The sequence below is a fragment of the Armigeres subalbatus genome, chromosome 1 (assembly GCF_024139115.2).
Source record: "Armigeres subalbatus isolate Guangzhou_Male chromosome 1, GZ_Asu_2, whole genome shotgun sequence".
In the NCBI taxonomy this organism is placed as follows: Eukaryota; Metazoa; Arthropoda; class Insecta; order Diptera; family Culicidae; genus Armigeres; species Armigeres subalbatus.
The window spans coordinates 80,078,341-80,106,289 of NC_085139.1; the positions used below are offsets into that span (position 1 = coordinate 80,078,341).

The 27,949-nt window shown below is 43.5% G+C and overlaps 1 long non-coding RNA gene across 1 annotated transcript; it reads left to right on the forward strand.

The window, feature by feature from the left end:
* The first annotated feature begins 2,699 nt into the window (after positions 1-2,699).
* On the forward strand, positions 2,700-3,202 carry LOC134213693 (uncharacterized). Its single transcript, XR_009979510.1, has 3 exons — positions 2,700-2,749; positions 2,861-2,926; positions 2,994-3,202. It is a non-coding gene; the product is annotated as an uncharacterized LOC134213693 (long non-coding RNA).
* The last annotated feature ends 24,747 nt before the right edge of the window (positions 3,203-27,949 follow it).

The following is a 27,949-nucleotide window of genomic DNA, read 5'->3' on the forward strand; positions in this document are numbered from 1 at the left end:
CAAATTTCGTAACGCTAATAACGCCTGTTGGGCTGCAAAATGGTCGGTTGACATCTAGGAAGAAGCATTCACGGGTCGGGTCCACGGATCGAGGGTTGCGTACTTAGCTGATAGTGCAGCCCGGGCACTGTTGTCCTTTTGACATCAGCTATACCCAACCAAAGGATGTTAGATTTCAATACATTTCTACATTATTCATTTCATTCAGCTTTATTTGTTTTTTATTAGACTAAGGCCGGAGTGGCCTGTGCAGTGCATAAAAGTCTTCTCCATCCAGCTCGGTCCGTGGCTGCACGTCGTCAGCCACGCAGTCTGCGGAGGGTTCGCCAATCGCCCTCCACTTGATCGTCTTTCCCGTCGGATCGTTGCCGAAAACCTTTTTCAACGGGCTACTGTCCGACCGATTTCCGCGGTTTGAACGATGGATGGTTCTCCCAACAGCTGATGCAACTCGTGGTTCATTCGCCTCCTCCACGTACCGTCCGCCATCAACACCCCACCATAGATATTACGCAGCACTTTCCTTTGGAATTTCAGCACGTGTTGGTCTTCCACGAGCATCGTCCAGGTCTCGTGTCCGTAGAGGATTATTGGTCTAGATAGTAGATAGTAAGTTTGGTACGGTGGCGAACCCTATTCGTCTTGGTCTAAAGTACGTACGATCTCCAGCCACTATGCGTCTCCGAATTTCTCTGCTGATTTCATTTTCGGCAGTTAGCAGTGAACCCAAGTACACCAATTCACCAAGATTGATCAAATTGCCATAGTTTGTGACATTTTGAAAATAGTAAATTTTTATGCCTCCGGAAGTTCCACCCAGGGGTCTCGAAACTAACCTCAGGGTGCTCAATATCCCCAGAATCATATCTGGATGTCATACCCGAGCAGGAGCGACGACCTCAATAACAGAAATTGGTATGAACTAGAGGTAAAATACCAAAAACTTATATGCAGAATACTTGAGGCATAACTTGCTTAGGTATTTCAATACCAAGCAAATAACAATTGGTTATGCATTTGGTATTGACATTCAATTTAATAACTGAGTATGTTATTGTTCAAGTATTGTGCATATTAGTTTTTGGTATTATTCCTTTGATATTTTACCTCTTATGCAGGGCTAGTTCATAACAGAATATGGTATCAATAACAGGCAGGGTCGACTTCGCGCCTGCTTCCCTCTGCACGACTGGTATCAAGAATGATGATGCCGCGTGCACACCAAATTGACCTTTCTGCGATAGGGCCTATTCGCCAGCACACAGAGGGAATTGCCGGCGCGGTACCTACGCCTGCCCCAGCCTTGACGAGGACCCCTTTCCGTCCTCGGGTTCGGAACCCGCCCGGTTGACCGACGCCGCGAAAGCGACGATACCATGTTGTTCTTCGCGCGGCCACTTGTTCGATAAAAGGATTGAGTTCGACCACAGAGCATGACCACCGGTATGACCCATGAAGCCGACTCCGATCCCTTGGACCACCTCTTATTTGCGCCTGAACTGGCCACCCTTGAGTCCACGCGCCACCTTCTGTGTAGCTCCGAGACGATTTGGACGATAGCCGATAAAACGGCGTTCTAGCCAACTTCATCTTTACACATCCTCCGGACTAGGTTGTCCGGGGTAGTGTCCAGACCACAGACCCCGCCGTTTCCTCTAAACCAACGCACACCGGACACTCGGGCGAGGCCGAGTGTCCGAACCGGTGTAGAAACTGTCTGGAGCAACCATGGCCTGTAAGGACCTGGGTCAGGTGGAAAGTGATTTCCCCATGGCGCCTCTTGACCCACGTACCTATCTCCGGTATCAACCTATGTGTCCATCTACCCTTAGTGGAACTGTCCACGCACGCTGCCATTTGACCATTGAGGCCAACCTGACAGTCCTACGGATGCCTCTCGTGCCGCGCATTTCGAAGCACTCTATGTCTTCACTGATAACGATGTCAATAGGCATCATACCGGTGATGACGCAAAGTGCATCGTGCGACACGGTACGGTACGTGCTCGCATAGGCACATGAGCCTATACGTACTTTCTAACTTCGTTCTGTAGCAGTTAATACGCAGGGCCGTGCCGCAAGCTGGCCCCCCATACCTCCGTATGGACAGAGCGACACTAGCCAGAAGCTTGCGCTTGCTGGCATAAACCTCAGAGCTAATGAACATCATCCGGGACAATGCCACTATAGCTGTGGAGGCACGCTTGCAGGCGTAACTGACGTGGCTACCAAAGGTGAGCTTATCGGCGATCATTACCCTAAGAGTTTGATGGAGCGTTCAGAGGTGACCGTGCAGTTGCCTGCCCTTATCACCGCTTGTTGCTCCGACTTTCGGTTGTTAACAACAACCACCTCAGTCTTGTGGTGAGCCAGTTCTAACTTCCTGGAACTCATCCACTGTAACGGTTTACTGAATTTTGTTTATTTTATCGATTAAAAGTTCAATTGGAAAATAGAAAATATTTTTGTGAATCATTATTATTTTTGCCTAAGAAAATTCAAATTTGCATACAAGTTTGGTGCGCATTGTACTAAAATGATAGCTTTAGGATTAATTCTAGATGGCCCTTGATAAAGTAGAGTATAGGTAAACTGTGGAACTCGTCTAAATTTATTGGAAATAGTATAGGTAGATGTTGAAATAAATCGCATAGAGGAACAATTAATTTGATTCCCTCATTTTCATTTATCGTCGGCCTTCGAGCAGAAGCCAGTCGTAGTGATTTTTTGGTTTCTTTTTCAAGTTCAAGGTGTGTTAATTAAACTAGTTTAAATTAAAAAAAACCTATCTGGTTTAAAAAGTGGTTCAAGCGAATTCATAATTATATTTCATAATTTATTTGCTTTTCTATAAATAATAGTTTCCGGCTACTACATCACCAGCGGCGAACGCTCTGCTTGCGTGAATTTATAGTTTTTAAAAAAAGGTAATTTATCATTAAAATTGTTCTTTATGCGAATGGTTCTAATTCTTTCTATTGCATTGGACATTAGCGTCCAAAAGGGCGCTTTTGTTACGGGCAAAGCTATCTCGTTAGCCTCGCCATTTTGAATTGTTCGTTAGCGGACACGTGGAACTCTCCCGAGACGGGGCTCAGCTGGGTCCGCCAGACACTGGTAGCCAAACGGGGTCGAGAAGTATCTCACCGGCCTTCCTGCGATCGTTAGCGATTGATCGGGTAGCGTACCGGTTCCGCCGACTCCTCCCCGCAACTGTCGTTCGACCCCTTTGCGAGCGAGCCCCCGGTTATTTCATCCCTTTCGAAGCGTTGCGAACGCTCTCGGTGGAGAAGATTCCTGCGGTGCACCCCTGCATTGAGTGAATCATCGCATTCCGTCGGTGCACCCCTCCCGGTTGACGAACCGCATCATTCATTAGTAAACCCTGCGCAGGTATGTTGTATCCATTCATGGCCATGTACACTGAAACAACACACACACTCACACGCTCTTTAACAATGTATATATAAAGAAAAAATCATAGAACATAAAGATGAATTTAACATAAATTACCTTCTCTCAGTTCATTTCACGAGTCAAGCCCTGTGGGAGATTAGTCCGCTCAGGAAACTCTTTCGTTGTGTCCGCTTAGACCACGATTTGCCTCAGGTAGACCCCGTTTATAATTCATACAATAATTAGCAGTTTTCGGACCGTTCCACAGTTCCCTAAGAATAGCTCTCATGCTTTAGCAGCAAAGTCGGGCAACGGATAAAATACACGACCAGTGGTCTCTCGATAAAGAGAGTGGCGCTTATAAGCCACTGTGTTTAGCTTAGCGGGAAGGTGAAACGGTTACACCACTCCTCCACAATTGCGATCGAGTGGGCTGCAGTCAACTCCACCTCATCGATCGATTCGCCGTAGACCTCCAGCGTAATATCGTCAGCGAAGCCGACGATTGCCACGCCCACCGGGAACTTCAACCTCAAGACACCGTCGTACATGACGTTCCATAACACCGGACCCAGTATGGAACCTTGCGGAACCCCTGAGGTTATGTCAACGCACTTCTGACCCGCCTCCGTGTCGTATACCAGTACTCGATTCTGGAAGTAGCTTCCGAGAATCTTGTACAGGTTCTCGAGAAATTCCAAGACGCAGGAGCGCATGTGCAATAGCTGCCCAACTGGCACTTTTGAAAGCATTCCTCACGTCGAGAGTCACTACTGCACAATAGCGATCTCCTCTTACGCTGGATAGCTATCTCCGCGGATTTGGTAACCGACAAGATAGCGTCTACGGTCGACTTACCCTTTCAGAAGCCAACCTGGTTATTCGGTAGACCATCCGCACCCTCCGTACGTATTAACAACCTGTTGAGGATGATCTTCTCGAGCACCATGCCGACGGATCCCCGGTGGTTTTCCCGCCTTTGGCAATAGGACCAAGCTCTGCCTTTTCCTTGCTTCAGAGACTCTCCTCGTCCAGGCATCTCTGCATGACAGATCTGAACATCTCGGGAGCCTCAGCAATGGCCGCTTTGATGGCCAGGTTCGGAATACCATCCGGTCCTGGCGCCTTACCTACACTAAGGGACTGTGCAATCCCGCCAGTTCCGCCACAGTTACTCTTCTCTCGTCGGCCACCCTGACCCGTGGCAGCTCCACAAAGTGAGGCCAGGGACTTGGGTCGTGACGTGAGAAGAGCCCCGCGATGATCCTCTCCAGCATCTCTGGAGACCGCTCTGTAGGGGCCATCGCCCCACGTGTCTTGGCCATTACGACCCTATAGGCGTCACCCCATGGATTCGCGTTGGCACTTTGACACAGGCCATCGAAGCAGGCTTTTTTGCTTGATCTAATCTCAGCCTTCAGAGCGGCTCTAGCAGCCACGAACGCCACCCGTCGTTCAACGCGCTCCTCTTCTGTGCGTGCTCGCTGCATCCGCCTCCTTGCCCGTAGGCAGGCGCGGTGCAGGTTCGCAATTGCTTGAGTCCACCAGTAAGCCGGTGGTCTCCCATTCTTAGGGTGGACTTTCCTAGGAATGGTGGCATCGCATGCACGCGAGAGTACTGTTACCAGCTGCTCGCCGCTCAGACCGAGAGTATTGTGCTCGCGGCGGAGCGCTTCCTTAAACACCTCGTCGTCGAAGTACGATGTCTTCCACATACGAGGGCTAGGCCTCGCCCCTTCTTCCGTCCGCTAAATGCTGGTCGTATAGTCGTATACTGTAGCGAACCGCCAAATGATCGCTGTGAGTGTAGCCATCATCTACCCTCCAGTTCGAACTACTCATTTGGCCAGGGCTCCAGAACGTAACGTCGATAATCGACTCGGCCCCGTTCCAGCTGTAGGTACTTTTGGTACCGACATTAGCCAAGTCCACATCCAACATGGCCAGTGATTCCAGCAGGATCTGCCCCCGTTGATTCGTGGATCGGCTTCCCTATTCCACGGCCCAAGCGTTGAAGTCCCCCGCTATCACCACCGGCCTACGCCCCATCAAGTTAGCCGTCAAACAATCTAGCATTCGACCGAACTGCTCGATCGACCATCGAGGAGGCGCATAGCAGCTGCAAAAGAAGACCCCGTTGACTTTGGCAATGACGAAGCCCTCGTGTGTCGAAGACACCAACTCTTGGACTGGGTATTTCCCCGTTGTCCATATCGCCGCCATTTTAGACCCATCGGTGACCCAATTACCGTTCCTGGCGAGTACCCGGTAAGGATCTGCTATGATGGCGATATCCGTCCCCATTCAGCAACTGTCTGACACAGCAGTTGTTGGACTGAATCACAGTGGTTCAGGTTTAGCTGGGGGACCTGCACGGTGATTTTGCGGCGGGCTTAAAGGGCGGGCACTTGGAGGCCCCCATGGGGGGCTTGCTGGTGGCAGCTTTGCTGGAACAGATCAAACAGTTGGGAGGATTCGTGCAGCATTGTGCCTTATGTCCCTCCAATCCGCAGCGTCGACAGAGCTTGCTTCTGTCAGGGCCTTTGCAGTCCCATTGCTTGTGCCCCGGTTCCAGGCACTTGAAGCAAACTTCGGGTTGCTCATATATGCCCACAGGGCATACCGACCACCCCACCTTGACGCTCCCTAACTTGACTACCTTGGTGGCGTCCGCTGCAGGTAGCCGAACTATCTTTCCGTAGCCGATCGGCTGCGGTGGGCGTCTCCACTTCACACTGTCGCCGCAGTGCCGCGACGAGCTCTTCAACTTCGGTGATCTCGTCCAGGTCTTTAACCCTTTAACTCCGTCGTGAGTGCCCTCATCTTGACCGTCTCGCCCAGGACCTCCTCTGCCAACTTTTTGTAGGCGGCGCCCCGCTACAGCTCGAGGATCATCTCGCCCATCCGGGTACGTCTTATTCGACGTACGTCGGCGCCGAGTTCACCGAGCTTGACGTCACTCCTCATCGCCTTCAAGACGTCCGAGTACTTAGCCTCGTCCGTTTTGATGACTAGGGCATCGCCCCTGGAGCGATTGGCGCCTACCCTAGACTTCTTGCTACCCTCATTCGCCTGGGCCTTCTTTTCGGCCCTTGACGTGTTCGGTCCGTTAGAGCAGTCACCCCCGACGTGCCCGCAAATACTTGAGCCTCAGTCTGGGTAGACTTTGGCACCACTGTGTTCGCTGAGTCCGCGAATCCTTGGGCCTCAGTCTGGGTAGACCTCGACTCCACCGATTTCACGGGTTTACACTTGGCCGTCCCGACCGCCCTCTCCAGCTTGGCGTCCAGCATCGACTTTCGAAGTTTCTGCAAGCTCCTCTTGAGGTCCTTGCTGATATTATGCTTCGATGACGCGAAGTCGATGATGGCGTCCAGCTGTTCCGTCGCCACCTCGAAGGCCGAAAGCCCATCGCGTTTGCGGTTCATCGCCTCCACAAGCCATGGGCCGTCAATAACCCCTACCGGCGTTTTTTAGCCGAGAGGAAGGTTGAGTGACCCACGCTGGCGCTGCGCACTGAGCTGCTGACTATTGCCTCTGGCCTCCTAGGCGGAGACCTGAACAACCCACCTCTTGCGAAGGGGTTGTCGCCTACACTACTACCACTAATTGAAGAATTGACTTGGTTTTCCATTTTGGTCCCACGAGTTGCTCGGGAAAAGAGGTCCACCACGCCCAGCATGACGCGGTAAGGGACAATTACTGTGGAGGGTGCCCAGGTACCCCACAGGCTCCGTTAAAGGCCTAGCTTATTATTTCACCCCCCTGACCATGCATCCCCTCGGCACGGGTCGCTTGACGCCTTGGGATTAGGGGTTAGGGACGATGGTCCCGGTCTAACTCGCAGTGGCCATGGGGAGGGGTCGTCAAGCCCTTGGACAAAGTCCCTGCTGCCCCCATGTCTGTATGTGTGTATGTATGTATGTATGTATGTATTAGAGTGGGGCGCAGTTGTATGGAAAAACGCAAACTTCGTCCGATCAAGTGAGATCAAGGTTTTTCTGAATCGTTTTGGGACCAAAATAAACTGTGAAAATATGGGCTCGATTGGTTTCCCTCGCTTTCCGCATTGCGTTTCAAATTTATATAGAGATTAGTATGGAAAAACGTACTTTTTTACATTTTTGCTCTTAGCGGCTTCAATTTATCATCAATCACGTGACTCAATACGTTAGCATATAGTCTGGAAGATGCCGAAAGACTTTGCCGAAGAAGGTACGTAGCTGGAAGGTCTACAAAAAATGTTATTACGTTTTGAAAATTGATTGTTTAAACCATATGCAAGAAATCAATGTTTCTGCCAGCACTACCGGACAACCTATGGCTATCGAAGGGCAAAACCCATGTTCTTTTTTTTCGGATTTTTTCTTTGTAAAATAATTCTAGATAGTTCCCATTAGCTCTAAAGCCCTATAAGATAAATTATTTTGAAATAACACTCAGTTAAACTATTGGTCTACGTAGTACGCCAGTGCTGGCAGAATAAACGATTTTTTGCATATGGTTTGACCACTCAATGTTCGAAGCGTCATAACTTTTTCGTGGACGTTCCAGCAACGTGCCTTCTTCAGCAAAGTTTTCGGCATCCTTTGGGTTATACTTTAACGCAATGTGCCACTTGGTTTACGATGAAGTGAATCCTCTAGTAGTAGAAATGCAAAATACACGTTCTCCCATACTAATTTCCATACAAACTTCAAACGCGATGCGGTAAGCGAGGAAGCAACCAATCGGTCCCGAATTTTGCACAGTTGTTCAGGACCCAGAATGGCTTCGAAAAACCATTGATTTGTAAAAATGACCATGACGCCCCACTCTAGTGTGTATGTATGTGTGTATGTGTGTATGTGTACAAATTTTGTAGACACACTTTTTAATACTTAGCATTGTCCGAATTACAGGTTTCATTCGACGGGGAATCTTATCCCATTGTTATGGCCAAAATACTATTTTTTATGCCCAAAACACGCAAAAAAAATACTTATTTATATTTTTTTAGAATTTTTTGCACGAGAAAGGCACCAACACCGCTAGGTGGATTAATCAGGGTTTTTCCGAATGACATTTCGCGGAATGTACCTTTTCACCTAAAATCATTCCACGGAATGCCATTTGGCGGCACTCAGTTAGAATAATTATCATTGAAATATTTATTGATTTCTGCTTAATTACATACAATCCAGACTAAATTCTTTAAAACATGAAGGAAGGTAATGCTTTCTTTGGATGACCGCATCCAGTCGGTATAACGCAAAAAGAGAAAACAGTGCCTTCTTGAAATAGAGACGTTTTCTCGGTATAAAGAAAAGAAAGGAGAAATTAACACATCTGCCCGGTATAAAGCAAAGGGAAAAGATACTGCCTACTATGAATGGATGCGTCTTCCCTAGAGATGATCGGGTTTCACGTATTGCAAGCCCGAACCCGATTTGTAAATTTCCTTCAAACCCGGACCCGACCCGAAACTGGAATAAAACATTTTATCAAACCCGAATCCGACCCGCACCCGAGAATTTTTGCATTCCTAAACCCATACTCGACCCTAATCGGACATAATTTAATTACTTAAGAAAATTCAAACCAGATAATTTCTGCTTCTTCTTAAATCGAAAAAAAAATGTAAGCCCAAACAACGAATAAAATAATGTTCAGTGTTTTATTTCTTAAACCCGTACCCGACCCGGACCCTACTTTTTTCAACTCACAAAACCGTACCCGATCTCAACCTGATATTTTTATTTTCGAACCCGACCCGAGCCCGGCGGGTTTCAAAACCCGAAACCTGATCATCTCTAGGCTTCCCGGTATAAGGCGAAGGGATGGGTAACGCCTTATTTAAATGGATACATCTGCCCGGTATAAGGCGATAGGAGTTGATATTTCCTTCTTTCAAATAATGCGTCTGCCCGGTATAAGGCGAAAGGATTTGATGAAACCTTCTTTGAAAAAAAAAACGAATCTGCCCGGTATAAGGCAAAGGAAGGGGAGATTCCTTCTTTAAATGGTATGGGCCCTCCTCAGAGATAATCCCTTCATTATATCTGGCCCGTCTACCAGATATTATAAAGGATTTGTAAGAAGCAATTGAAATGTTGAAATGTCAGCCATGCGGGAAGGTGCGTGGCTGCCAAGCAAGACTATGCTGAAGGGGGCTGCGTTCAACTTCTCGCCCGGTCTAGGAAATTTATCGAAACATTTTTTTTTTCGACTTCGCAGGTAATAATTGTGGAAGTGCTGAATGGACACTAAGCTATTATTAATAATATTCCGCGAAATGGTGCATTCCGCGTAATGGTACATTTTGCCAAAAGTCATTCGGCGAAAAGGTACAAGCCGTCCAGTGTTATTCCGCGAAATGTTCAACTGCGAAAATGCATTCCGCGAAATAGATTTCTAAGAAATGTTATACAATCATTTGTGCAGTTAGAGCGATTACTATAGAAATATGATGAATGATTATGTCCATCAGTGCAGGCTTTTAACCGCACAAAAGTAGAGCTTTGATCTTGATTGACTGCCCGTAGTTGCTACTCCATTATGACCAGATCAGCTGTTCTTGCACAACCAGCTTTTAACCGCACAAAAGTAGAGCGCAAAAACCAACCGCACCAGACAGCGGTCATAACGAGACTCTGATTTTTTTTTGTAAAGAATTGGAATTTTTCAATGGTTTAACGTTGATAATCAATCGGGAATCCACCAAAGGATGAAGGAGTTTGAAATCTCCACTAATTTTCGTCCTATGTCCGTGATTGCGACGCATATAGGAATTTGGTTGATTCAATTATCTTCACTTGGCTTAACAAGAATTGTAATTTCTGGTTAAAAACCTATATGGGAAGATCCATTTATTAGGCAACGCAAAAATAAATCATTTCAAACCCTACCCCCTTTCCCCATGTCACACTATAAAACATTGTGTTTATACACTTTTCCAGCCAATATGAACACTGCTGACCCCAAGACGAATCGATTAGTGAAGAAATCTTGTAAATCGGTCTACCCTACTTTTAGAAACTGTACAATATTTTAAAATCTACTATTTCGGAAGATTTTAATACAAATATTGCATTGAAATCTCACAATTTGGTATTACTTTCATACAGTATTTGTATGGGAAGCTCATATTTTTTGTATCAAAACCATGCAGAGTTGCATACGCTTAGATTTTTTTTTTTTTTTTGGGTTGCTTCAAAGGACATGCAAACTAATTTTCATTTACACAGAAAATGATAAGTGAACACGTGCTCGAAAGTTTTGTCCCAGGTAACAATTGCTCTTTGAAATGTTAAAAAACTCAACCAATTATTGTCAAACAGTAACTTAGTTGTTTCTGATCCACCCCATGATGAGTATTAAAATATTATATTTGACTATAATATTATCGAGTCACAATCCGTGAAAAAGTTATTATTTTTCTGGCCATTAAACTATACAATCAACATCATCCAGTAGCCTTTGCCATCATCGTCCCATTCGTAGTCCCGCTCGAAGATCCACCTCAAAGACTTTGGTCGTTTATTCAAATGGCCTCTCTGCTCGAGACATTAATACTTGCAGGACATCATCACATTCACAAAACGCCTTCCGTAATGGCAGAGCCTCTCTTCATTATTCGCCCAAGCATCCAAGTCAAACGACAAACGGGTGGATTGCGATTGATGCTGTTTTCCATTGGACCTTGGCTCGCATTGCGTTCGCAGTGCACACAATGAACGCATTCCTTGTAGGACAAATAGCAATAATTAGGGTGAACTCAAATAACCTGTAACCTTTGTAGTTTCAAGTCGGGTGTTATCGATATTGATTATTTATCACTTATTTACCAATTTCTGATCGAGAATTCAGTTGCGAAATTCAACAATTTTATGATTGTATCCAACAAAACATGCAAAATGACAATATCAAATTTGTGCTACCCTAGATGTACCAGGTCGTATCTTTTACAGTCGTTGTTTACGAGTAATTTGCATTAATGCAATGGCCCTTCAGGAATTAAGTCCAGAATGGAAGAGCTTCCGAGGCAAGGTTATATGTTGTAAAAATCTTCGTAATTTCATTTTGAGCCGATTGCTTACGACTCATAAACTTGAAAGTAAATTGCTTTACCTTTCCACGATGTATTTGTTGATTGAACAAATTCAATTGTGAGACTTTTAATTAGAATTCGGAAACTGAAGACCTGAATTTATCAGCTGGAATGAAATTCATCATCTCGAATCCAATTATCATCGTTTCAATAAACAACCGCTCATGCTTGGCACTTTTCTTCCGCATACAAAGCTGTATGACGACGACGTTCTACTGTGCTGCTCCAGATGGTTTGTTTGAATTGGAAATGATTGCACAAAAAGTCATCTATGTCAGGAAAAGAATGTAAACTTTTCATTGCAACGAGCAAACTCGACTCGAGTGTGATTCTTTTTGCTCAGTCTGCGATACTCACATTCCCGCCGTACCCATCCTTATCGTCACAACCAGAAGTGCAGTCATTTCCTTTGCACACATTCACATTCACAGGCGTCCTTTTTATAATAACCCTTCGTCGCTGCAAGTGTTCCGGTGGGGGCTGTTGGTACTTGGGTGCCATGTTAGCTAACCGCCTCTTACCCCATTCCGTTGCCATGAAGGAAAGTTGAAGCAGGCGTCTTCCACTTTTAGAATAAAAAAGACAGCGTAGGTGGTAGGTTACAGAAGGAAGCAAAAGTTAGTTCTCCTCTGGATATCTCCAGGCAAACACAAAGAATGGGACGTTGCAGAGAGGTGTCTGTTGGGGGTGGCAAAAACATTGGCCTACCATTGGCGTAGCAGTGATGGACTATTCAACAAGTTACGTCATTCATTCATTTATTTAGTTAACATCTAAACAGATAACACTGAATCAACAATTTGACGCCACAATGCACGGTTCGAGGCCGCATCTCTCCATCCTCGGATACGCCCCACGCTCGCCAAGTCGTTTTGCACCTGGTCTGCCCATCGTACCCTTCCGGCTTTAGCTACCTTCTGGATACTGGGTTCGCCGTAGAGTTGGGCGAGCTCATGGTTCATTCTTCGCCGCCACACACCGTCTTCTTGCACACCGCCAAAGATGGTCCTAAGCACCCGTCTCTCGAATACTCCGAGTGCTTGCAAGTCCTCCTCGAGCATTGTCCATGTTTCATGTCCGTAGAGGACAACCGGTCTTATAAGCGTCTTGTACATGACACATTTAGTGCGGTGGCGAATCTTTTTCGACCGCAGTTTCATCTGGAGCCCGTAGTAGGCCCGACTTCCACAGATGATGCGCCTTCGTATTTCACGGATCCGAGGTAGACGAATTCCTCAACCACCTCGAAGGTATCCCCGTCTATCGTAACACTGCTTCCCAGGCGGACCCTGTCGCGCTCGGTTCCGCCCACAAGCATGTACTTTGTCTTTGACGCATTCACCACCAGTCCAACTTTTGTTGCTTCACGTTTCAGGCGGATGTACAGTTCTGCCACCTTTGCAAATGTTCGGCCGACAATGTCCATGTCATCCGCGAAGCAAATAAATTGACTGGATCTGTTGAAAATCGTACCCCGGCTGTTACACCCGGCTCTCCGCATGACACCTTCTAGCGCAATGTTGAACAACAGGCACGAAAGTCCATCACCTTGTCTTAGTCCCCGGCGCGATTCGAACGAACTGGAGTGTTCGCCCGAAATCTTCACACAGTTTTGCACACCATCCATTGTTGCTTTGATCAGTCTGGTAAGCTTCCCAGGGAAGCTGTTCTCGTTCATAATTTTCCATAGCTCTACGCGGTCTATACTGTCGTATGCCGCCTTGAAATCAACGAACAGATGGTGCGTTGGGACCTGGTATTCACGGCATTTTGAAGGATTTGCCGTACAGTAAAGATCTGGTCCGTTGTCGAGTGGCCGTCAACGAAGCCGGCTTGATAACTTCCCACGAACTCGTTCACTAATGGTGACAGACGACGGAAGATGATCTGGGATATCACTTTGTAGGCGGCATTAAGGATGGTGATCGCTCGAAAGTTCTCACTCTCCAGTTTGTCGCCTTTCTTGTAGATGGGGCATATAACCCCTTCCTTCCACTCCTCCAGTAGCTGTTCGGCTTCCCAGATTCTGACTATCAGTTTGTGCAGGCAAGTGGCCAGCTTTTCCGGGCCCATCTTGATGAGCTCAGCTCCGATACCATCCTTACCAGCTGCTTTATTGGTCTTTAGCTGTTGAATGGCATCCTTAACTTCGCTCAAGGTGGGGGCTGGTTGGCTTCCATCGTCCGCTGAACTGACGTAGTCATCTCCTCCGCTGCCTTGACTTTCACTGCCTGTACTCTCAGCGCCATTCAGATGTTCCTCGTAGTGCTGCTTCCACCTTTCGATCACCACACGTTCGTCCTGCCTCGAGATGCTGCGCGTATGCAGTGGCGACATCAGGTTGCTTCAGTCGCTCTAGGTCGTACCGCGGCGGTCGTCGGGACCGAACATTGTTGATGACGGATAGTTTTGGGCGCAGTTTAACCATCACCAGATAGTGGTCAGAGTCGACGTTAGCGCCACGATATGTCCTGACGTCGATAATGTCGGAGAAGTGCCGTCCATCAATCAGAACGTGGTCGATTTGTGATTCTGTCTGCAGTGGTGATCTCCAGGTGTACCGATATGGGAGGCTGTGTTGGAAGTAGGTGCTGCGAATGGCCATATTCTTGGAGGCGACGAGATCAATTAGTCGTAGGCCGTTTTCGTTCGTCAGCCAGTGAGCGCTGAACTTTCCAATATTGTCGATGCAGATAAAATCAAGAACATGTTTGAATATGTCTCAACTACGTCGCTCGACTGAAACGTCGTTTGTCGCTGGCGACACTTTTCAGTAAGTGCTCCAGCGACGCAGGCAAATTCAATGCGTCGCCACAGCACTAAACTGGAAAGCGCTCGCTGGTTGAGCGACGCGACGGTCCAGCGACGTTCCAGCGATGACCCGCATAGACAATAGTCGGTCTAAGCTCCTCCTCTTGGCCAACCTGAGCGTTCAAATCTCCTATGATGATTTTGACGTCGTGGCTAGGGCAGCTGTCGTACTCACGTTCCAGCTGCGCGTAGAATGCGTCCTTATCATCATCAGTGCTTCCGGAGTGTGGGCTATGGACGTTGATTATGCTGAAGTTGAAGAACCGGCCTTTGATCCTCAACCTGCACATTCTTTCATTGATCGGCCACCACCCGATCACGCGCCTTTGCATATCGCCCATCACTATGAAAGCTGTTCCCAGCTCGTGTGTGTTGCCGCAGCTCTGGTAGATGGTATGATTACCTCTAAACGTTCGCACCATTGATCCCTTCCAACAAACCTCCTGCAGCGCTACGATGCCGAATCCACGGTCCTTGAGTACATCGGCGAGTATGCGTGTGCTCCCGATGAAGTTGAGAGATTTGCAGTTCCACGAACCGAGTTTCCAATCGCTAGTCCCTTTTCGTCGCAGTAGTCTTCGCCGATGGTTCCGGTCCGTACTCTCTTGTTGATTGTTCGTTGCTTATGATTTTTTAAAGGCTGGCTTGCAGGGCCTGACACCAAACCCCCTAAATTTCCGGAAGACCATTCCTCCTTATTTCCGGTGGACCATGGTGCACAGTTTCACTTAGAGTCCCTCGCTGGCACTCGGACGATGATCAGCCGCCCCTAACATGGAGAACAGACGCTGTTGTGAGCCGATCCTGACATGGAGAACAGACGCTCAATAAGATTTGCAAACGCTTACGCTCATTAAATGTCTACTCAACCTCTGCTCATCGATCACTCATTACTCATTCCATTCATTTGCGTTATTTACACCTTTTCACACGAAAACGGATTTTGACACTTGTATAGGGTACGCCTACGAAAAAAGATTCAACTCCATTTATTTTATGCTCAGATCAATGAGTGTATTAGTGGATGATTATAAACGTGAACAAAAAATGATGACGTAAATATTTGAAGCCCGTTCGAATGTAGTAGTGAAAGCTTTTTCACCGTACAAATATGAATTTCCATACCTAAGTAGGGGAACGGTTCGCCACTTCATCTCATAGCTCCTATTTCCATCCCTTCAAAAACAAAGCAATGGAAAGGAATTTGGTTTGTTTATTATTTTTGTGATATATGTACAGTGATATGGAGATCGGAACAGTTCCCCTATCTATTTTCATTGGGTTCAGATCAAATGTCATTCTTTTCAAATTGTTTATTTTGCGTATTATTTTTAGAAGATAGCCTCCAATTTAAAAATCGACAGTGCTTCAAGGCAGAATCATCACTATTTCGGTGCTATGGTACAATATGGGCCTGAGTCAGTTTTTGTTCTAGAGTAGTTAAATAATATCCACATACACATCCACACGCACCCGCACTCAAGCACACACACTCATACGCATACACATGCGCACGCACATCCCACACGTACATGGACGCACACGCACTCACTCCAAAATTTGGAGAATATATTTAATATATTTTTCTCTTCTATTGTGATTAAGGAGATGACCAGCTTACAAATTGGTGCCAAGCTCAAAGAGACCAGGAGGAAGTACTGTATTAAGGCTCCCCCAGACCTAAGCGATTTCATCGCCGCGACGGCGACAACTAGTCGCCACGATTTTATCGTTGGGTCGCTGCAGGCAATGTTCTATTTACGCTTCCATACCAACGGCGACAGAATCGCTGTCGCCAAGCGATAGAATCGCGTCGCGTGTGTTTGGGGGAACCTTTAAGTGTACAACATACAACCAGAACAAATTTTCACCGTATCGCACTACAATGGGAGCAACATGATTGCTTCGGTAGCCAAACTGCGAGAAGCTCTCTTATTTGATCATTAAAGAACGTATTGACAATGTTTACGAAGAAACGGAAACATTCCGTCAAATGGATCTAGAGATGGAAGCAATGGACGACGAGGAAATAGATAATAATGAATGTGCAGTGTGCACCTGATGACTGCCTATTTTCGGATTAGGTCGTGCAGGATGATGCTATCGAACCTGAGAATACGACGGATCTGTTCGATGAGCTTGAAAGACCTGAGGGAACACGTTGCGCTGCACATATCTGTCAACTCTCGGTTTGGGACGTATTGGAAAATATGAACGTCAAATCAGTGCCATCAGAAAGCTTGTCATAATGATCTATCTGATGATTAGGGCACTACGGGAACAGAGCCCATTTTATCTGACACTGAAGAATAAGTTTCCTGAACTTGGTATGTATTGACATATGGAATGATTAAATTTTGAGTATGAGGACTTTTTCAAATATTGGTCTAGTGTTCAAGAATCGTTTAGTGTTGTTTTCGCAAATAACTGATCATGATAACCTTAAACTGATTTGACTAATTTGTTGTAATTTTAATCAGGTTGAGCTTAGAGACTCTGCCTTCGAGCTACTTCGAGCTGCTCATTGGACAGCACTATTGACTCAAATCGTATCCAGTAAGCGATAAGGATGCAGCTCAGGTAATTTTACAAAAAAACTAAAAATGTTTTCGTTCATAGATTATTTTTATTTAAATTTAAAGCGTTATCTTTTCAAATTTTGACACCGTTTGAAAGCACAGGAAGGGTGCCCTAACGCGATAGAGGAAAAAGTCAATATTGGAAACGATGCACTGGAGAATTATCTAGACAGCTACTTTCAGAAAGATTCGCTATGTCCGAATACTACAGAAACATTTTCAGTTGATTAAGGAACTTGAACTAAGACTGAAAGTAGCGATAACGATACCAACTCATTTTGAATTGCAAACAAACGATCCACCATCCTCTCCAGTGAAAGCGTTGACACCCCCTTGCCCAAAAAGGAGCCTTTCGACATTCTACGAAATTGGATGACAGAAAAGGTTAGGAATCCGCAAATGTTTCGGCTGGCCACCCGATTAATAATGCATAACAAAATTATAACAAGGGGAGTTATTTATTTCAGAAAAATATTGTAACAAAATGTGTTATAAATTTGCCTGGTTAGTTGTTATAATAACAAAAGTTATATCAATCCCTGTAGTAACACAATTAAATCAGAAGGCGATACCTTCATACCAACATTATAACAAACGTTATTGCCTACATCACGTATAAAATCCGGTACGCTACAACGACGGATTTCCATCCATAATGTAGGCAATTAACTTTGTTTTTATTTATTACCAGACTAAGGCCGGAGTGGCCTGGGCAATACATAGAAATCTTCTCCATTCAGCTCGGCCCATGGCTGCACGTGCACGTTGTCAACCACGCAGTCTGCAGAGGGTCCGCAAATCGTCCTCCACCTGATCGATCCACTTTGCCCGCTGTAACCTTACCTTCTTGTTCCCGTCGGATCGAGTTGTCGAGAACAGTTTTCACCGGATTACTGACTTCCGATTTTCGCGGTGTAAACGATGGATGGTTCTCCCAGCAGCTCATGCAACTCGTGGTTCGTTCGTCTCCTCCACGTACCGTCCGCCATCTGCACCCCACCACAGACGGTATGCAGCACTTTCCTTTCGAAAACTCCCAGTGCGCGTTGGTCCTCCACGAACATCGTCCAGGTCTCATGTCCTTAGAGAACTACCGGTCTAATAAGCGTTTTGTAGATACAAGTCAGTTTGATACGGCGGAGGGCTACATTCGTCAGTGGTAGGGGCTCGAGAATGCCCCTGAAACTTGAACCACGCACATCACCTGATCCATCGTCGCCTTGATCAACCGTATCAGTTTATCCGAAAATCCGTTTTCGTGCATTAGCTATAGCTGCTATAGCTGGTCCCGATCGACTGTATCATATGCGGCTTCGAAGTCGATAAATAGATGATGTGTGGGCACGTTGTATTCGCGGCATTTCTGCAATACCTGACGTATGGTGAACACAGGATCTGTGGTTGATCATTCACTCATAAAACCCGCCTGGTACTGCCCCACAAACTCTCTTACAATTGGTGTTAGTCGGCGGCATACAATTTGGGAGAGTACCTTGTAGGCGGCGTTCAGCAATGTGATTGCGCGGTAGTCGCTACAATCTAGCTTATCGTCCTTTTTGTAGATGGGACAAACGACACCTTCCATCCACTCTTGCGGCAAAACATCATCCTCCCAAACCTTGGTAATCACCCAGTGCAGCGCTCTAGCCAATGCCTCATCCCCGTGTTCAATCAGCTCTCCTGGTAGTTGGTCAACTCCAGGGGCTATGTTGTTTTTCAGTCGGCCGATATCCTCCTGGATTTCCTGGAGATTCGGTGCCGGAAGTCGTATGTCCTGCGCGCGTGCTCCTAGATTCATTATCATATCGACACCGTTGTCTGGCACATCGCCATTCTTGTGCTCTTCGTAGTGCTGCTGTTACCTTTGGATCACCTGACGCTCGTTTGTAAGAAGGATCCCGTTTATATCCTTACACATATCGGGCAGTGGCACGTGTCACTTACGAGAACGGTTTAATTTCTTAAAGAACTTTCGTGCGTTATTAGCGCGGTACAGTTGCTCCGTCTATTCACGGTCTCGATGTTCCTCGAGTTTTGTCTGTTCCGCGCCCGTTTGTATCGTGTCTCGTTCGCCCTCGTGCGGTGTTGCAGCAATCTCGCCCATTCTGCATTCTTCTCTTTAACTAACTGCTCACATTCGCCGTCATACCAGTCGTTTCTCTGATCCGGGAGCACCGTGCCTAGTGCAGCCTCACTACATCCGCAAAGTTAATCATAAGATCAATAGGGCGACTACTCTAGCCGGGTTAGAGGACAGCACTAGAAAGGGCCGATCAAACATAAATAGAGCTAACGTGTGCAGCAATGCAACAACGAAGGCAAACCTTTTTGTAAGAATGTGTTTGGTGAGGTCTCCACCCAACACCTCCCTCCGGTGCAAGCGTTGTGGAGTTGATGGTGACGAACGGTGAAGCAATCATCGAGTCATCGAGGAGATCGTTAATAGCCAGTAGGCAGCGGCACAATACGTTAGGGATATATACGAGCGGCCATTAACCATGGCGTAGGAGGCGTTAGAATTCGCACTCAGCGATAGAGTAGAGGACGGGCAAGCATGCCAGGGGCTCACCCGGCAATAAGCGCAACCACAGAATGTCGGAAAGCGCCTGTAAACCAGAGATCAGGTTCAAGACGGACGCATTCAAGAGCAAAAGCATAAGAGAAGGGAAAGGGCTAAACGTCAGTTGACTCGTCGATTCGGGGCATGTTGCCAACCCGACCGAAGAAAGCAGTAGTCGGGCAGTCGAAAACAAATGGTAGCCTGAAAAATTCAGATGATGAGAACGGGGAAGGGTCGTTTGGCCGAGACCCATTCGGCCGAAAGCCATTTGGCCGAATGCCACTAGGCCGAAATATGTTTGGCCGAATATACCATTTGACCGAAAAGACCATTAGACCGAAAGATGTTTGGCCGAATATACCATTTGACCGAAAGTGTCATTTGGCCGAAAGCGTTATTTGCCCAAAAGGGTTATTTGGCCGAGAATGTCGTTTGGTCGACAGGATCATTTGGCCGAAAGGGTCGTTTGGCCGAAAGGGCCATTCAGCCTAAAGGCCGAATAGGACAGTTGGCCGAATAAGACATTTGAAAAGCGAGAAATTTGAAATGCCCTTTTGAAATGTTGGTGCCGAAATGACCTATTCGGGCAAATGACCCTTTCGGCCAAATGACTCGTTTGGACAAATGACCCTTTCGGCCAAACGACCCTTTCGGGTAAACGACCCTTTCGGTCAGATAACTCTTTCGTCCAAATGACTCTTCCGGCCAAATGAACCTTTCGGCCTAATGACCCTTTCGACCTAATGGCCAAACGACCCTTCACCAGCCGCATAAGGCCGACGCACAATGGAATAACTCTGAAAAAAGACGGTCAAAACCTCTTTGAAGCGTTTATAACGACTTTTTAGCCCTGGTTAGCTCATAAAATGCCTTCATTTGGTCGTCCGGCAACCCTTCAAGTGAGAATTTAAATATTATGTACAGTAAGGTACCCGAGCAAAAAAAAAATCATATTTTTTTTTCGTTTTTTTTAGCTATGTTGTGTAATATCATGTTTTATGAAGGTTTGCAGAAGATACTGTATGCTTATTTACTAATTTTAGTGGATTAAGTCGTTATTTTGCATATCATTCACTAAAACTTGAAAAAATCGATTTTTAGATTGTTTTCCATTAATTATTTGCAAATTCAAGTGGCTCTGAAGCACAAAACTGTATATACAGCTGAAATACAATTCCCTGTGGTGAAATCCGAAAATCAATAGGTATTTCGATGTAATAGAGCAGTATCTTGAAAAATATATCATATTTTCCTGATTTAATAACTTCTCTATAGGCAGATTTTGGCAGCTAAATTTTCGTTATTCGTAAACATTATTTTGTGTAGAAGAAGCTACGGGCTATATCTCAGTTGGGTCTGTTGAGGCTCATTGCTTTTAGAGCTTATTTGTGTAGTCTTTTAGAATAAATATTGTTTAATTTCAGCCAAATTTTCAGCTTATATTTCTTATTTCGAGCTATTCATGAACTCACTTTCAATTCATAATAGTTTATCAGTTTGCTATGTCATTCTTTCAACAATTATCATATTCAGATATGCTGATATTGCGGAAATATGTTTTATTGAACGAATAAAGTAAAATACAAACATCCATCTATCTGTATTTTTGAAAGATTGAAATGAATAGGAATACACACCAAATTACTATTTATTCTATTATTTTTGATAGGATTCAAATTTAACAGTGGCCAGTGAACAGTTTCCTTTGTACTGTTTTAAGATTCATCGATTTGCAATATATATAAAAGATGGAAAATTTCACTGGAAAAGTTGAACAAATGTCTAAGACAAGCCTACCGGAATCCATGTTTGAATCTACTCACATCTTCAAGATCACACCACGGATAGCAATGCACAACTGTCATCCTTTTATTTCCGCTATGATACATCTTTGCGTTCCTTTCGTATTGAATGGCGTGTCCTTGAAAACGCGAGTGGATTTAGTTTTGGATTCCGGGAGATTTGTCCTTAAAACACGTTCTCATGAGTTCCGCAGAAAGCCTTTAAGCTCGAACTGAAATCGATCTAGAGTGCGACGCTACATTCAATTTAGCAATTGACAGTTAGATATACAAAATAATCCGAGCAAGATCGGATAGATTCGTCTGGATCCGCTTTTCACGGATCAAATGTCCCTTCGATTAAATGTCATAATTGAATAGAAGAAAATGGAGCAAATTACACGAAGCGAATTGTTCGAGGTGTGGATCAAAAAACAGAAAACGAAGGATTGGCATTTTTCATCGACGGCGATTTCAACAGGTAAGTGAAGAACGTCATTTCAAAATTCACGGAAATAAAGAGTAAAAAAAAACTTTTAACAGAGATCAGTGGATACTGCTCCGAAAAACTACATCTCGATGTAATGCTCCCCAGATTTACCCTAGCTATAATAAGCTAATTGAAGCTCGGAAACAGTGCATTCCTGATAAAATGCATATTCAAATTACCGAGGTGGTTTCAGAAGTTAATCTTCAATCACTACTAGACCATACGGCTCAACGTATTTTGTCGACGGTTGAAATGAATGAAATACCATCTCAAGAGCTTGAACTGGTGACTAAATGGGGATTTGATGGATCTTCCGATCATTCCAACTACAAACAAAAATTTGATGAAGATGCAGATGACAGCTCAATTTTTATTACATCCATCGTTCCGCTACAACTTAGACTTCAGAAGAAGCCTAGCACAGTAGTATGGATGAATTGTATGCCTTCATCAACAAGATTATGCCGACCGCTGCGAATTCAGTTCAAAAAAGAAAGTGTTACGCTATCCCTAAATGAGAAAGATTACGTTGAAGCGCAGATAACAAAATTGATTCCAACGAAAATCTCAAACTTAAGTGTTCACCATTCGATGGTTTGCAGCATGATTGACGGTAAAGTGTGTAGTGCCGTGACAGGCACTTCCACTCAAAACTGTTGTGTTTGTCAAGCTTCCCCAAAACAGTTTAATGACCTGAAAGCCATGAAATTGAGACCAATCAACAAATCTACTTTTGAATTTGGATTGTCTCCACTTCATGCGCGCATAAGGTAAGTAATAATTCAAATGCAAAAATCTCACATCTAATTGCATTTCTTTCCGCATCATCAGGTTCATGCAATGCCTATTGAATATAGCATACAGGTCTGAAATAAAATGCTGGCGAGCTACTACGCCAGAAATGAAGAATGAAATTGCATTAAAAAAAGGTTTAAACACAGGCTTGGATTGATAATAGATGTACCGAAACATGGGTCCGGTTCCAGTAATGATGGTAATACAGCCCGTCGATTCTTCGAAAACCCAACTGTTACAGCGGAAATTCTTGAGCTGGACGTAGAACTTATAAAGAAATTTTCTGTAATACTAAGTGTGCTAGCTTGTGGAGAAAACGTGAACGTGGCTGCTTTCCGAACGTATTGTTTCAATGCTGCCGAATGTTACGTGAAACATTATAAGTGGTATTTTATGCCACAATCAGTACACCGTATATTAATTCATGGTGCTGATGTCATTGAAGCAGCTGAAGTTCCAATTGGTTGCCTATCAGAAGAACCACAAGAGTGCCGCAACAAAGATCTCAGAAGATTTCGTGAAAGACATGCGCGGAAATGCTCAAGGTAAGATGAAAACCTGTAATGGATTTCCAACTTATATAATAACATAAATTCAATTAAAGAACGGCTAACATGGAAGATGTGTTCATCCGGATGCTTATGACCTCTGATCCTTTCATTGCAAATATGAGGCGGCCAACGAAAAAAAAAACAATCAATATGTCACCGGATATGTCGAAATTGTTACTGCTTGGTACATTACTTTTTGAGAGTGACTCTGATGAAGTCGCCGAAGAGGAAGAAATTTGAGCATTCTAGTATTTATGTTTTCTAATAAGATTATTATTATTTCCTCATTTCCATTCCGATCATATATAAACAAATATATAAACAATTTATTTCAACTTATGTGGGGGTTGAGAAATAAGATACCCTGGATAAAAACGTATCAAGGGTTAATTCCATTCAACTCTTATCATAAACGTATTGAATTTTATTATTCGTTCAACAAAAAAATATTTCCGTATTTTTAGTGTAACTAAATATAAATTGATAAAATAATGACATAATAGTGGCCATCAGGTGGATGCCATTTAAACATACCTTTCCGCAGCATTCGACAAGATGAATCATCAGATCGCCATTGCGAAATTTGACAAATTAGGCAATAATAACTCCATGCTCGGTTGGCTTCAATCCTATTTAACTGGACGGAGTATGGCGGTTAAAATCGGAGATCACATTTCACTGCCCTTTCCGGTTTGGTCTGGCGTTCCACAGGGCAGCCATTTGGGGCCGTTTTTATTCCTGTGGTATATGAACGACGTTAATTTTGTGCTCAAATGCCTGAAACTATCGTATGCCGACGACATGAAGCTATATTACTCTAATGAGCATCCCCAAGACGCAATGTTCCCGCAGCAACAATTCGAAATGTTTGCCGAATGGTGCCGCATAAACCGAATGACATTAAAGGTCGAAAAATGTTCTGTCATATCTTTCGACCACAAACATTCGCTCTACCTATTCGACAATGCTTTGGCAAATAATCAGCTTCCACGCGAATCAATAGTCAAGGATCTTGGAGTTTTGATCGACTAGAAAATGACATTCAAGGATCATGTAGCATATCAGCGATTCCACGGGAAAAGAATAGAGTTGAAAAAAAAAGTTGTCCAATTTTGCTCAAAATCGCTTGGTATGTTCTTCATCGAAAATAATTAGACCCGTATTTTTTATTTTTTTATTAGGGTGACCATGTTCGATATAGGGTTACCAGAAAAATCGCTATTTTTCGAAATTTTTTATTTTTAAAAAATCATAACTTTTGAACCACTGGATCGATTTGCAATATTTTTTATGGATAGAAAGCTTATTACTTCTAGTTCTTACTAAAATTTTTGGTTTGGTGTATTGGTGTACTCAAATTTGCTAAAATGGTCAAAATATTCGTTTTTTTAAATTTTTTAAATGTTGGACCACAACGACTATATATTTTTATATTTTTTTATGAAAATTCAAATATTTTTACATAACATATCAAAAAATTAGAAATGTTCATCGAGCCGTGTTTAAATTAAATTTTTTGGAAAATTTCAAGTTTTCTGCCCATACACACATGGAATGAACGTTATTCTCCACTATTTCAAATAGCTCAAATTAAATCAAAAGTAGGATAATCTTATACAAGAGTGTTTGTTTGGTCTCGTTTATTAGAAGAATTTACGAAACGCAATAGTTGAAAATAATTCAATCGGAATAGTCTGGTGTTGTTATTGATGACTTCATCCTCCAAAATCGGCAAAGCAATATGTCGTTTTTCAAAAGGTTGGTTTTCAGCAATCCATACAATAGGTTACCTGCTTTGTTTATATGTTTTCAGTATTTTGATGCAGGTAATTCATTGTATTTTCTTTTTTGATTATGATTCATCTGTCTCCTTTTCCTTGTTCACTCTACCTAAATGATACCCAAAGGGACTATTTAAAGTGGTCTATAAGATAAAGTATATGGCAGTCAAGAAAATCAGTGAAATTGTCCAGTTGCCTTACTGAAGAAACGTTTAATATAATGAAGCACGAATGCTCAAATTGCCATGTTTGGAGTAATTGTTACAGGAAACTTACTCCTAAACTGTATGATTATGCAGCGGAAAGGAGAATAAAATTGGATAAAAGCTGTTCCTACATTTGTAATACCTGCTATTGCCGACTTTATCGCATTATCAAGAAAGGAAACGAGCAAGCCGCTCCAAGTGCAGTTAATATAGAATGTGAAAATCAAGAACTCACCGTTTCTGAACCATCGAAACTTGATGATCTCGCCGTTGCCGGACCATCAGGCACCAATAATTTCGCCGTGGCGGGACCATCTAGAGTGAACAATTTCGCCGCACCAGCAAACATCAATAATGGTGGTTTCGAAATAATCGATCCCAATGCCGCTGGATCATCGGAAATTGACGCTGTTCCTAGTGTTGGTAAGTAGAATAATCTCTTCTTTTTGTTCATTCAGACATCATGATTTGCTACGTTATACTAGTTGTACTCGATTATTCAGAAAATTGAAAAAAAACATCAGTTCCGTATAATCTTACCTAATCCGACCTAGTAGCTCAATTTGTAGAGCAGTTGCCTATCATGCAACAAAATAGAATAATCGAATACAATATGTATTACATTATATGAAGAAACATGCTCCTAACTAATAGTTATTTTTCCATCTTGTTTTCAGAATCTTTGTTTTCTTTGGAATCAACGAGTGCTGAATCAATTGGTAGCGCTGGTGCCCAGAAACCCGGAGACGGTCAGGAAATTCTCCAACAAATGAAGGCAAAATTTGATGAAATATCTGACAGAAACGATCGATATAGGATTCTAACTTCCCTTCCCAAATCCTGGACTGCATACAAAATGATGCAAGAATTCGGTGTTTCGCAACGAACTGCTCAACATGCAAAGAAATTACAGATTGAAAAAGGTTTTATGAGCACACCGGAGACCAGAGCAAATATGTTGTCTTTGAGCGATGATACTCTAACTGTAGTTAGGGACTTTTATAATAGTGACGAGATAAGCAGAGCATGTCCTGGGAAAAGGGATTTCGTTATTGAAAATATGGCAGGAGAAAAAGTGGATGTACAGCGCAAGCAATATTTTACTTTTAAAATTGGATTTTCAATGTTTTCCAGCAGCCGCCCAAAAATTGTATTCTAGCTGGTTCAAGTGGAACGCATACTGTCTGCGTATGCATTTATCATCAGAATGTTAAATTAATGTTTAAAACCCTTAAGGACAAGAAACTTATTCATAACCATTCAAAAACGTATCATGACTTGTTTTTTTAAAATACTTTGTGAAAATCCTACAGAGAAATGTTGGTTGAAAACCTGTGATCATTGCCCGGTACGCAGACACTAGAGAATGACCTGATGAATTCTCTTGAAAATGTCGATTCCTTAGAATTTAAACAATGGAGGCAAACAGATCGTTGTCATTTAAATTCAATGCGAATGGATGCAGAAGAGTATGTGGAAACATTTTAGAAAAATTAAGCGAATTATCTCCGCATAATTTTATTGCAGAGCAACAAGGAAACTACTTAAAACAACTTAAAATTAATTTGGAAGCAACTGATTGCATTATAATTGCTGACTTCTCTGAAAATTACTCTTTTGTTATTCAGGACGCTATACAAGGTTTTCATTGGGCAAACGCTCAATGCACAATCCATCCTTTTGCCATATATTATAAAGATGAAGCACAAAATTTAAAGTTTACAAGCTTCATAGCAATCGCAGAATTTACTAAACATAACCATGTTGCCGTTCGGCTGTTTATAACAAATTGTGTGAATTTCATTAAAAAAAAGCTACCTTACCTGAAAAATATCCATTTTTTTTTCTGATGGATCAGGCAGTCAATACAAAAATAAGATGACTGCTTTCAATTTGTGCCACATGTACAAAGACTTCGGTCTTAAAGCAGAGTGGAACTTTTTTGCCACTTGCCATGGAAAAGGGCCTTGTGACGCTTTAGGAGGTGTTCTAAAGCTGTTTCTAAAGTAGATTCAAAAATGTATTACGAGTTTTTCTCCGAAAAAGATTACAATGCAATGGAAAAGAAAATAAAGAATCGTTATACTCGTGTAAAACAAATCTCTGGCACACGATCATTTCATTACTTTAAGCCACAAAATGAAAATTACTTTATCGTGAAACGGTTTTCGTTTTCAGATGAAGAAAAGTGTTTTAAATTGTAAGAATTTTGCTATGTAATATTTTTTTTGAAGAATTATGAAAAATAAAAATAATCAAATAAAATGCTGAGTTTTAATTGAAGGTAATCAGAGAAAGCCATTGCTTGTAGTCTAAAGCATTGAGATTTGAGCTACCTTTCCTCAATATAGCAGAGCCAAGATTCTCTCAGACAGCGCTGGTTGCCAAATTTTTAATAATACCAATGGAAAGCATTCATTACACAAAGAATTTCAGCGTAGATTTCATTGGTCGGAAAAATTGTGTTTTTTGGACTTCAAAATTGATTTTTCAACTTCACTAAATATAAAAAAAATCTACACGCTAAAAAAATATATTCTAGTTTCAGTTCGGTTCACTCAAAATGACCCTTTTGTGGAATAATTCAAAATAGTTAAGTTTACTCAGTCGTGGTTTACGCTACCACTCAAATTCGGCATGAGTGCCTCTGCAACCCTTATGAGCACTCATGCTGAATTAGGACGCTAACGGACCATTGTGGTTCCAGTTAAAGCGTAAACCATGGTTGAGTAAACCCTAGCAATGTTGGTCTCTGCTTTTAAACCATCGGAGGGTGATTTATAGTTTTTACCTTTAATGGGGTCAGGTTTGGACAAGCCTCCCCTACTTTTGATAGGTACATTACTTCACAAATGAAACTAGATTAGTACACATGGTTATCATGAATTTATTAGGAATAAGTTTGATAACT